Here is a 13,884-nt window from a genome sequence, read left to right as displayed (position 1 = left end):
AATCTCGTTTTTTTATCTGATAAAATAAAAAAGTTATAGGGGTGAGCCACTTTCGAGACGGACCCGGTATGGTTATTCACATACTTGGCATCCTAGCAATATTAATGCTTAAATAAGCATTAATGCTTAAATAAGCATTAATATTAGAGTTGTAAGGAGGAACAAAACAGTAATTTTATTAAGCACAAAAGTAGCTGTGACACATTTCCATGTTTTTATTTACATTTTTTTCTTCAAATTCTCCTATACATCAAATATTTTTATTCACATTTTTATTAATTTCTCTGGTATATTTGGTGTTTTTCCTGTTTTGGACGCGTCTTACTTACGCGCCGGCACAGAAATCAATACGAAATTACTTTCCATTGATCCCTTAATGAGCATTAGAAGTGTAGCTGGTTATTTGTAGAGTTTTTTTTTGTACTTTGACGAGATGGAGATAATTACAGCGGGTTTCTTTGCTATTTTCGCATCAACATGGAGTATTTTCAGATGGTAAACATCATTAAATTATTCGGTATATAACCTGGATTGAGTGAATAATACACAAACATATTTAAACATTTATTTACTTGTAATAAAAAATAAATAAAGACAATGGAAGTCCGAAATTCTTTTAGTTTAATTTTAGTGACTATTATATTATCTGTAAAACTTACACAATGCTAAGTGTCGTTCTTCTGCCTCTCTAATATAAATATATATTTTTTTGTTTATTTCCAGATGATAAAGCGGAGCCTGAAGACGAGGAAACTGCAAAAAACAAGTCGTCTAATAAAGGTAAGTTAGAAAAATAATTTTAGTGGTGATTCTGTATCAGTAATTAAGAACTATTGGCGTTGTTATGAATTTTTGTTGTTTTTTGTAATAAGTTTTTATTTTTGGTTTGTACATTTCTACAAAATATTGTACAAACTAAGCTGAATATACGTACTTTTAAAGCAATTATAATAATAGCAATAATAACGTATATCAGTCTTTTTTTTCTAAAGTAGTATTATTTTTTTGCTTAAAAACAATAAACTAACAAGATTTAATGTGATATTGAGGAATTTATGTTCTCTTAACCACAAATATCTACAGGTTATTCATTCAGTATTCTCGGAATTTTGAGATTTATTGTTAGAACTTTGTCTGTATCTGATGCTTTTTTTTTGGCAAATTGTCAAACATGTATGTTAAACGCATAAACAAGGTCTGTATATAATTTCGACATAGAAAATGATATACTTTTTATGCACAACCAGGGGAACAAGCAGGCTTTAGAAGCGGCTTCAGCACGATTGATTACATACATACACTAAGAGAAACTATCAGCCGAACAAAAGGTTGGAAAGGTTGGAAAAGAAAATAGAATTTTAAATTAAATGTAATAACTAAACCTATGACATCAAACCCCCTTATCTAACTTAATACTAGATACAATCTGGGTGGTTTATACCCATAAATTAAATCTAAAATTATACAAATATCTAAACAGTCTTACTCTACTCGATGTGATATACTTGAAAACTTCCTCCGGCTGAGCTACGGCATATAGCTACAGGGTTGCTACAGCGGTGTACAGCATCTAGGTGTACTGTCACTGGAGCTCGTCAGCAAATGTACAGATACCAGGCAGGTGCAGGACTTCAAAAGGTGACATAAAGAACCCTAAATAATATTGGTTGTCTTAGAAAAGAGCCTCAATTATAGAACAAGGACTAGCACAACGTGTAGGAGTTAATAAAGGTAATAAAGAAGGACTAATCAAATCTGAACTTTACCTCAACGAGGGTTTATGATGTCCAACGGGTACCTCTACACGGACAACAGGAACGGATGGAATTCTGGACTGTTCTGTGCTACGGTCTGGATCGGTCTTCTTGCTCTACAATTACGAACAACCAAATAAGATTTAAGAAAGATAACACTCAACTAATCTTTCTACACCACGTGGGCGTGGAAAAGTCGAAAACCAGTCAACAATACGAATAAAAATCAGTTGAGCATTGACTTAGACTAGGCAGAAGAATTATAGCATACCTTGGAACTATTCGGGGATTTCTTGGGCACGTGTAATCGGAATATCGGTCGGAAAATTTGGCTATTTTAATCCCATTGCGGAAATTGGTCGGCGGTCCATGCAAATCAACAAAATCCAACCACGTCTCTGACCAAATGTGTTTCGGAAGCCTTAATCCTTCTTTACGAAGACCTGCTATTCACCAACAGGGAATGCTTCACGAAATGCAGCCAGTTCTTCACGATGATATTCTGACGGTGGATACACAAGAAGTGATGCAAGGATTCGATTTCCTTCACAAAATCAGATTTCAACCGGAAATCCCCTTCCAGGATAGAGATAGGGAACTATATATCTCGACTAGTCCCACTCACAAAAAGGCATAAATAAAAAAACGATGTTCTAGAATATTTTCCATACCCATATTTCATATCCGGTCAATGAACGAACTTAACTTACAAATTCCCACAATTAAATGAACGAATTGCACACTGCGATTCACATCAAAAATAACCAATTTAACTACGAAATTTTATCTGATAATTATAAAATTTCAATAACCAAAACAAAGGATAAATAAATCCAAAAACATCTGATTTGATCTGACAGTGACAAGTGACAAGTGATGACCAAAGATAAAGAGAGGTCGACAAAAATTCTAATGCTGGGCCAGTGACAATATTGTGGAGCTGTAGCTGTATAATATCGCGGTGTCTATCGGTTTGCATAATCGTAAAATTTAAATATAATAATATTTAACAATAAAATTATAGTAAACATGATGCAAAAATAATAGCTATTTGCGATATTTTATGAGCTAGCACACAGAGGTCGTAGCGATGAAATTTAACTGTTACAAGAAACTCAATCATATTCAAATCTAGAATGCCACCCGCAGATGACACTCATATGGCAACCCAATATTATTGTCATCATATAGTAAAGAAGAACTAGAAGAAAGTGGTGGTGAATCATGTCATGAAGAAAATGAGTTTGAAGACTCCATTTAAGGCATATTGCAATTTATGTTTTTTTCTTTAATTTGGACCAGATGGGTATTCTTTTTTTGACTAGGTTCAAACCTAATGGGTATTCTTTTTTTGACTAGGTTCGAAGCATATTTCAAACCTTTTTAAAAACTATAATTTTTGAATAAAATTCATAGAAAATCCCCCTTTTTTAATATTTTTATACTAAACAAACATAGTCTGAAATATATTTTGTTTATTCCTTGGACTATCTTTGTCATGTTAATAAATCCGCCATTAAACCTAATAAGTCTAGAATTTGTAATAAAATTAAAAATATCCTATGCGCCACTTTTTGGCAATCTGAACCACTGTGTGACGACCTTCGAAATGTACGATTCTCTGTACTATTAGACTGTGATAAGCCATTGCCAAATGGGTATTATGGAGGGTTCAATCTCCAATTAATTGAACTTTTTGAAAAGGATAGATAGGGGTGGAGAATATAAACTAGAGGTGGAGAAGAGTACTACATTAGATCTGAAAATATCGAAGGGGACAGGCCGATAGCCATTTCAGAAATCTAATTTAATATACAAAAATATTATTTCTTTTTCATTGTTAGTCTGAACATTCAGAACCTACACGCACACATACGCACGGACAGACATCCGTCAACGCACGACGAAAAGTTATTGTAGAATAATGGCGCCACGTTACACCAATTTATTTTTATCGCAATTCGAAAACATCGAAATTAATTACAGTGATGTAACCGATAATTCGTTTTGCTTTAATTGGTCACATTGCTCTGTCGAGTTTTGATAACCTCCAAAAAAAGAAAAGAGATGATATTTCCTGTAGCAGAGAGAGAAATAGAGATTAATTGTTGCTAGACTTTTTTTAGTGCGATATTTAAAAGATAAATGTGGTAAAAGTAAAGTTCAAGTCTGGCGATGTCAACATCTGTGTTGTGAAAAGTCGTCTCAATCTTTGGTTACGTATTTTTCTTAATTTTTAATTAGTATAATTTTACAGGGTGAGTCTTACATAAGTGCAAACATTTTTAGAGGTAGGTACATTTGGAATTTTTTGAAAAAAAAAATGATTTTTTTAATTTTCAGTTGAAAAACATAATTTCTTGATAATATGACAACATAGGTAGTAGATTAAATTTACAAAAAAGAAACCTAGAAAAGATCCAGTGATTCTCAAAATTTAAACAAAAAATACTTTTTTTTTGGAAATTTTCAAAGTAAAATAGCTGGGTTATTTTGGACTTATTTAAACGGTAAAGAGAAAATATGTTTCTTTTTTATCGAGATCTACCAGCCCTGAAAATATTTGCGCTTATTTAAGACTCACCCTGTAAAGAAAGAATTTTATTAATTAGGTCTAATCTTTAAAAATATACAGGGTGTGTCAAGAGATATTTACAACAAAAAACATATAATTTTTTTCCACTTAGTTAAAATTCAAACATAAATCAATGTAGTGGCCAAGCATCTGTAGATGTTAATGGACTTAAATAAGTTTGAACTAATCGGATCTAATCTTAGAAATAAACAAAGAAAACATAATATCTTTATGATATTTTCGAATTTTAAAAGTAGATTAACAGAAACATACTAAAGTCAAAAATATTCCTCTTTCTCTAATCCAAAAAAGAGATTATATTCCCTCCTGAGAACTAGGTCACCTCAAAAACATTTTCTGGAACCGATGTAATAGAGCAAAGCCGCAAACGGGCTGATTCCTAATCCAAAACAAATTGAACATGACACATATCAGTCAATACCAGCTAAAATACTCAAACCACAAACGTAGCCATAGGAAGACCTATATCGTGATATTATCCTTAATATAAAAGAAACAGATCACACATTTTTTTTTCAGAACTCTAATTATTAAAATTATTAAAGCATTATTATGGTAGCAATATCATGACCATCATTTAGTTTTTTCAAACCTTTTCAAAAAGATGGTATTTTGTTTCTATATGACTAAAAGCCATCAAATGTTTAACTAAATAGAAACAGTTATCTTACCCGATAGTCAAGCAGCCTTAAGAGCGATCAACTCAGTAACCATCAATTCGATTTTGTAAAACATTTATTATGCACTAAATTGGAAAAATATATTATGAGTACCTTTTCATTTCCATAGTTGTGTACTTTTTTTCGGTGCGCCATTTTTCATACTTAGAGTATTTATATTTATACTTCTGTTTCGATCTTGCTGGAAGCAATCCGGAAATAGCTTCTTCAGTGTCAGAGGGAATACTTTCCGAATCACTCATTTTTTAAACTAGTGACATCAATATTATTTACTGTCATATTGACATTGCCATGCATGGTGTTATTTGAACAAAGGTATTAAGGTAATTGATTTTTAGGATAGGTATATAATATTATACAGGGTGGTCCTAATTGTATTCCGGAAACTTCGGCTGCAGATTCTGCAGATAAAATAGGTAAAAAAGTTCGTATAAATGTATGTCCTAAAAAGCTTAGTTTCGGAGATACAAGGTGTAGAAATTTCATTTTCATTTCGATTTTTTCCAAATAAATTCTGAGGTAACGTCAATATTTAGATGAAAATTGGTGTCTGGGAGTTTTTTGACATGAGAAATTTGATTTTGATGTCAATATGACTCCTACTGGTAGAGGGCGCCACCTACATGTGTTTTAACTGTTTTGAAGAGTAATAACTTTTTGTGCGTACCTGTATAAAACTACCGAAGGAAAAAATATACATCTCTGTGATTTTTTACGTAAAAAATATCTCTTTGTAAAAATCGCTACGAGCAACCGTTCTCAAGATATTTAGAATGGAAATAGTCAATACATGCCATTATTAACGAACAATAAACACGTTGTGTATATAGTTATTTCACTGAAATAATAAATTTGGGAAATTTTTATTTTTTTAAATTAATCATATTTTTTCTGCAAAAAAAATGATTATAAAACAGTTTTTATTGAACTTTTGGTACAAAAACATTTCAAATTTATGATCTCAGTCTAATAACTATTTAGTCAACATGTTTAATTTATGTCATGACAGGTATTGATAATTTCGATTCCAAATATCTCGAAAACCATTAATCGCAGCGATTTTTACCAAGAGACTTTTACGTAAAAAGCGTCGTAAATTTATATCTTTTACTCAGTAGTTCTATACAGGTACGGACGACAAATTATTACTCTTCAAACCAGTTAAAAAATATGTAGGTGGCGCCCTCTACTAGTAGGAGTCATATTGACATCAAAATCAAATTTCTCATGTCAAAAAACTCCCAGACACAAATTTTAATCCAAATATTGACGTTACTGCAGAAATTATTTGGAAAATATCGAAATAAAAATGAAACTTCTACACCCTGTATCTCCCAAACTAAGCATTTTTGTAGTACATCTATACGAACATTTTCACTTATTTTTATCTACAGAATATGCTGCCGAAGTTTCCGGAATACAGTTCGGACCACCCTGTATATATAGGATCCTATATCTCCTACGCGAAGCAAAGGGCTTCAGTGAAAACTCTCCATCGGGTTCTATTTTTGGCAGTTGTTTTTACTTCCTTCCATGTCGACCCTACTTGTTGAAGCTCATCCAGTATGGAACGTCTCCATGTTTGAGCAGGTCGTCCTTGCTTTCTTTTTCCTTGGGGATTCCACTCCAACGCTGATCTCGCTATATTACTATCAGGTTTCCACAAAGTGTGACCTATCCAACCCCATTTTCTTTTGCGGATTTCAATGCCTACTTCTTGGTGGTTTGTAAGATGAAGCAGGTCGGTGTTACGTATAGTGTCTGGCCAAAAGATTTTAAGTATTTTCCGCAAGCAGCGATTGATAAATACCTGTGGACGGTTGATGGATATTTTTGTCACTCTCCATGTCTCGCAGCCATATAATAAAACTGATATGACGTTGGAATTGAATATTCTTAATTTTGTTTGTATGGAGAGTTGACGGGAGGTCCAAACTGATTTTAGTTGGCCAAAGGCTCGCTGCGCCTTCCTGATCCTGCTGACAATGTCCGCGTCTGCGCCACCGTTTGCTGTTAGAATACTTCCCAGGTAAGTAAACTCTTACATTCGCTACATGTTTGATTCCTACATTGAATGTAGGAATCAATGTAGGTATATAGTTAAGTAACAATAATTTTTAAAATTCATTGTGTGTTTTTATTTTTATAGTTAGACGTAGATAAAATATTGTACAATACACGCGAGTTTACTCCATTAAGGTACTTGTGTAGTTACACACGCGTATCTTAATGATGCTGTTAACTCACCTGTATCGTAAATATCTATTCTATTATTATAGTTTTATTTGAAGTATTTCATTACTTTCACGGTTTTAGAAATTTAGTAAGTAAAGTTCAATGGAACATGCCCTCATTGGATGAAATACCGTAGCAAAGAGGAGGCCTTTGTCTTTATAGAGGCATTGAACAATACACATTAATGTAAAAACGAAATAAATCACTAAATCGATATAAAAGTAACGAAATAAGAAAACGAAGAGATACAAACTTGACAGGCAACAACCTTGTAGACAACTTTAAGGGAGCGTCGTTCGTGACAAAAGCCATAATAAATCTGGAGGAACTTTGCCCACCCCAAACCAATGATCATTACGACCAGTAATTAGAATGTATAACGTCGCTTCTCCAAACTTAAATTAACCGAGTGTTCCTAATGAAATCGCTAAATTACTACGGTCACAATAAAATGGAGCGGGAGATTAGTGTGCGGAGCCAGCCACAGCGGATCAGGAGGCAGTTTAATTCGATAATAATTGCAGCAAGATTAGTCTGAAATTGGTTATTGGATTATTTAGTCGATTTTTTCGAGGACAACAATTGGATTTCCTGGTTTAAGAGTCCATTTTAATAGTCCGAAGGGGTAGAAAAATAAGCGTTCGGCATTTAACGTTTTATGTAAAACTGGCTAGGTATTTTGACACAAATGAAGAAGGAAATTAACCCTCAACTGGCGTGGTGAATTTTTGTAACGGTTATGGCATGCTGGGGTCCGACGTGACGGACCCCAATTTTTTTTCAGTTTAAAATACATGATAAAGATATTTTATAAAAAGCTTGTTATTTTAACATTGTTTACAATATATTCAAACTTGTGAACAAACAATTTCATTATTTTTCAACAAATTAATAAGAACGGACACAAAAATAAAGTAAAACGCATTTTTTAGGAATTTTTGACAACAGAAATATAACTTGGCTAAGAAACCCATAGAAATTAAAAACATATATATTTTATGATTTTACCGTATTATTAAAAGTACAAACAAATGAAATGTGAAGCTAAGGTAATAAACATAAATTATTTTCAACAAAACTGCAAACCTGGAATGTACATAACTTTTTTAAATAAAGTATATGCTTATATAGGATCTGCATTTGCCGCACATGGATCGTGCACATTTGATTCATGAGATTTTTGTTTTTTGTCATTTTTTTATTGACATATGGTTGCCATATACCAGATCTCTTTCTTTTCTGGTATTGATTATTCAATTTTCTCTCTTCTATAAGTAAGAGATTCAGAATCGGAATTATGGTTACTCTTCGGAGAAAAATCAATGTCTCGATGGTCTTCATTTCACTTAAGCCTCTGTAAGTTCATCAAACCACTCAATTAATGCTTCCTCAAAATTAGCGTACATAGTGCCCAGTTGAAATTTAAAAAAAAGTTAACAGTTGAAATTTTCACAGATAATGTATCTATGTTGCCTCTATAAGAACAATATTAAAAACAGAATTAAATAAATGTTTATAAATAAAAAAGTACTTTCACTAAACATTATCTTTTAAGTAAGAATTTTACATGAACCTTTCAAGTCCTCGGTGGCCGCGTGGTTAAAGCCTTAGGACTTTACGCTGCTATGACGTTGGAGCCGTAGTAAGGCAGGTTCGAATCCTAGTCAAGGCGACTTTTTTTTAATCGATCTTTTTTTAATTTTTACATATTTATTTTTACTTTTTACATGTTTATAATTGATTAATACAATTTGTAGTAATGTGTTTCTTCATTTTTTTTTAAATTACTTATACGCGCATTCAAAATTTCAGCTAAATCGGAAAAAAAGTTTATAATAATATAGTGTCTTTATGTTGTATAGATAATGAATGGTACGGACCCTTCGTGCGCGAGTCCAACTCGCACTTGACCAAATTTTATTTTATTAAAAGAGCGACTATCCTGATGATTTTCAAATCGCATTTTTGAGATAGTTAATATGACTGTAAACTTTATTTTCGATATTCTGTAAAAACTACTTTTTGTGAATCTGATCTATTTTCGCCTGTACCCATCAGTTAGTGTTGACTAGTAAAATCGTCGATTAATAATTTCTAAAACTCTCTAAATTTATATCTATCGATTGTCCCCATTTTTACCGTCAAAATAGTCGAAAACCGAACCGTTTTTCGATTGTATTGTGCCAGTTTTGAAGCATTTCGTCAATTAAAACCGCCGCTCCGCCTACCGACCTTGTAGTTTCTACCGGTCCCCCAATAAAATTAATATTGAGAATGGTTCATTAAAATTATTAGCTACCTTGTTACGGAGCACCACGAAAAAAAATCGTACAATCATGCCGGAATGTAGTAAATATTTGTGTTTGAGGGTCGATTGAAAGACAATAAATATTACATCATTTTTATAAAGTTATACCGCCAGATATAGATATAGAATCAAAGAAAATATAATAGATAAGATTGAATAATACATAGATCATCAATTTCCGTTCCGTATAATAGATATAAGTTATGTAATCATACGCCTCTTTTTTTATCTTTTTGTTCTATTACAATTAAGTAATGGCTTGCTCAACAAACGTAAAACAAAAATGGTTTCTTTCTATTAGCAACAAAAATTATCACCGTTTGATAACGACTCAACCTTGGCAAGTAGGAAATCAGAATTTTTTTTTCAATACGATAAATCAGTTTCTGAATTAATTCAATTTAAATATATGACAAAAAAAATTATAATTTAGACTATTCTTAATTAACAAATTAAAGAATTTTTTCTATTTTAACTATAATCTCTTCTCTAAAGCCCCGTCTACACATATCGTTTTACCTGGCAGGGAAGACGGATTAAAAACTAGCATATTGACTGAAAGTTTGATTTGCAGTTTTATTAATTATAGCACTGTGTTTAGCAAAATTAAAAGGAAAATACAGTAGGTTTGTAGTAAATAATAGTTATTTATGGTACTAGTGTGTTATCTTACATACCGGGTGTTGCATCGTCGAGCGGGACATAGGAAATCCCATGTAAATTTTAATGGGGTCAATTATTGGCTTCCCTAATTATTTTAGAGTATAATTCTATTTAGGTTTATTGAAGAGCACTAAAACCCACATTCAAAAGAATAACTTTAGATATTTTTGATTAGCCCGTTTACGAGTTATCGCCGATTTCTTTTTAAATATTTCTCCTTTCTTATGGCCCTGTATTTACTTATCAGTGAGAGCACCAGTCAAGGTAAAAGATAACTGTCAAATGAAGTTGTCATTTCAGAAATTTACCTATTTAGTGCTTTATTATTATTATTAAAAACTCATACCTACATCGAAAACATTAGCCACACTACCGAAGAAAAAGTATTAGTGATTAAATGGTATTATCAAGGAAATAGTTATCAAAAGGTGTCGGACATGTTTGCTGCTCTGTATCCGAATAGACCGATACCTGGAAAATCTACAATCGCAAGAAATATCCAGAGATTTGAGACCAAAGGTACCCTAATAAATAACTGCAGAAGTGAAGCAAGGCAGGAACAAAGAGAAGATGCAAGAAATGATACCGACTTGGAAGTTTTATTGTGCGTGGAAAAGAACGATGGATCAGCACAAGGAAACTTGAGGATGAAATAGGAATAGATCACACTACAGCGTTTCGAATTTTGAAACGACATAAATACTATTCCTTCGATGGGGGCGAAATACGGCGGCAGGCGTTTTGTTTTGATATGATGGAAAGAGCAAACACGGATAGGGAATTTTTAAAAAACATATGTTTCACTGACGAATGCACGTTTACCTTAAATAATGAACCCAATGTTCAAAATTATCGATATTGGAACAAAGAAAACCAACACAGGTTTGTCGATACAAGGACGCAATATCCACAGAAAGTAAATGTTTGGGCAGGGATATTCGGACACAATATTATCGGGCCATTATTTCTTATACTCGAAAATCATATTTTACCTGCTTTACATGATGCCGCTAGGGAAAATCAGGAAGTTTGGTACCAAATGGATGGCTGCCCGGCACATAGTACCCTGGCTGTTCGGGAATATTTAGACAATAGTTTTAACGGAAACGTTATTGGCCTAAATCATACAATAAATTGGCCAGCAAGGTCTCCTGATATTTCGCCAAATGATTTCTTTCTCTGGGGCCATTTAAAAAACAAGATATACAAGGATAAAAAATACCCAAATCTAGACGAGTTAAAAAATGCTATTTCTGCCGAATGCAATAGAATTTCAGTTTACCAACTAGCGAATGTAAGAAGAGAATTTTATCATCTCCTGGATTATTGTCTAGCAGTCGAGGGAGGAATATTTGAACATCTTCTTAAATCCTAAAATTCTAACAATTTAATAGTACCTAAATGAATAAGTTATTGAATATTGTAATAATACTATAATTAACCTTGTAATTGATTACTTTATTTTACTTTAATTCATATTAATTTGTATTTATAAATGCATCTTTAAGATTTCAGATGTAAGAAAGAGTTTTCAATAATAATAAAGCACTAAATAGGTAAATTTCTGAAATGACAACTTCATTTGACAGTTATCTTTTACCTTGACTGATGGTGCTCATAAGTAAATACAGGTCCATAAGAAAGGAGAAATATTTAAAAAGAAATCGGGCAGATAACGAGCTAATCAAAAATATCAAAGTTATTCTTTTGAATGTGGGTTTTAGTGCTCTTCAATAAACCTAAATAGAATTATTCTCTAAAATAATTAGGGAAGGCAATAATTGACCCCATTAAAATTTACATGGGATTTCCTATGTCCCGTCCGACGATGCAACACCCGGTATAAGTCACGTTGGGAAATGTTTAGCCCTTAGGCCGAGGGAGCTAATTTTCTCAAGTGACTTATATCTTATAACACGCAAGTATCAAAATACAAAATTTTATCCAACAGCAGAACTGTTTCATGTCCAATCTCTAAAGAATAATTGATTTAAAAGGATCTACCAGTTCTACTTTCATTGTTGCGAATTAATAAATTATCAGGGTGCGTTTTTGTTACTGTGCGTTTTGTTTTTTTGTAAATAATAAATAGCACTGACATTAAGACGTCATTTAGATAAATCGCGATTTTTTAACGATAAAATAGTGAATTATCAACCAGCAAGTCAGATTTTAAAGAAAAATGATTCAGGAAGATCTTCCGCAAGAAATTATTATTAACCAGGCAGTGGCGGCTACAGCACAAATACTGTCAGAAAAGTCTCGTAACGTGTATGATAGGGAATTCAAGGCGTTTGAAGAATGGATGAAAGTAAAACATGTCAAAGGTATTGACTTGAGCATTGAACGAACTATTTTGCTTCCTTACTTCTTTGAACTACAGAAGAAATTTGTTCCATCATCCTTATGGACTAAGTATTCAATGCTCAAGTCAACTCTACAGATTTATGACAACGTTAAAAAGACATGGAGGATGGCGATCTGCAACGGTTGCGGAATGATATATCGAAGAGTCAAGGTGCTGTAAGTGTTCCAGAACGAGCCGTTATAATGACAGAGCCAATAAATAATTTATGAATAAAGCTTAATAATTTCTATAAAATGGTGTGTCTTTGAAGGTATAACACACTAGTTTGTTATAACTTGAAAAACTCACGCGTGTTATTATTTATTTTATATGCATTTATACATGTCAGTAATGTGAGTAATGTCTGTATAAGTAATGACTGTTGTATAACATTTATTTACTACAAAATTGCACTCAAATTTAATTTGTAAACACGCAAAGCTGTCTTCCGTCTTAATTAATTTCAAGCAAAACGAACCGTGTTTTGTCGTTTACACACAATGTTTTACTTGATACGTTTTGACTGACCTGTTTGAAACCTGTGTGAAACCAAGCTGGCAGGTAAAACGTTATGTGTAGACGGACCTTTAGATTCGTGTTTTTAGTTTATATTGCTAAATTAGTATATACGTATTCGACCGTGTAATATATGGGAGTATATATTCGTAAACAAGCAATGCATGAACAAAAACAACATTTTCGAATCAAATTTATATCGAATTACATAAATATATCTTCACGAGAGACCGAAAAAAAAATATTTACATACATATTCCAGAAAATGAGGCTCTTTTAAATTCAACAGCGCAATAATCCAATCCAAAAAGTAAACATATTTACATTTTAATAAATTTCTCGTCATTTTGAAAAAGAAACCATTATACAATAGCCTAGAGCCTATAGAGGCCGAAGTTCAACAAATTAGAGACAAGCTGCAATTTTGCATGGAGCTTCATTTTGTAGATCTTTAAACATCCTGAAACCCCAGCGATGAAGTGTTGAGCCCGTCATTCCAAAACCACCCCTAAAAGGGGTAAAATGGCCCTTTTTTTACTTTTTCTTCAATACCTCTAAAACTACGAATTTTAGGAAAAAAACTCACGAGTAGAAAATTGAAGAGAAGAAAATTTCCTACCACATAGGTAAAGAACCAAGATTTTTAGAATTTCAGTGGCGCAGGTGCGAATTCTTTAATTTAGGAGGATTGGTAATAACCCACCATTCTGTGTTTAACTTCAAATGAAAGCATTTTTGAGGTAAATCTCGAGACCAAAAATTTATTAGGATACAAGTTCCTATAA

The 13,884-nt window shown here is 32.6% G+C and overlaps 1 protein-coding gene across 1 annotated transcript in view; it reads left to right on the top strand.

The window, feature by feature from the left end:
• Positions 1–724: 724 nt before the first annotated feature.
• LOC115886177 (nuclear factor of activated T-cells 5) overlaps positions 725–13,884 on the top strand; it is a 131,730-nt gene continuing 118,570 nt past the window's right edge. Inside the window, exon 1 of the mRNA XM_030905260.1 lies at positions 725–780. The gene's annotated coding sequence lies outside the window, so the exon portion shown is untranslated. The remainder of the gene's footprint in view (positions 781–13,884) is intronic.

Source organism: Sitophilus oryzae, unplaced genomic scaffold (assembly GCF_002938485.1).
Source record: "Sitophilus oryzae breed Bouriz unplaced genomic scaffold, Soryzae_2.0 scaffold_471_pilon_pilon, whole genome shotgun sequence".
NCBI lineage: Eukaryota > Metazoa > Arthropoda > Insecta > Coleoptera > Curculionidae > Sitophilus > Sitophilus oryzae.
Note: the sequence above shows the minus strand (reverse complement) of the source record. Positions and strands in the feature narration are given on the sequence as shown.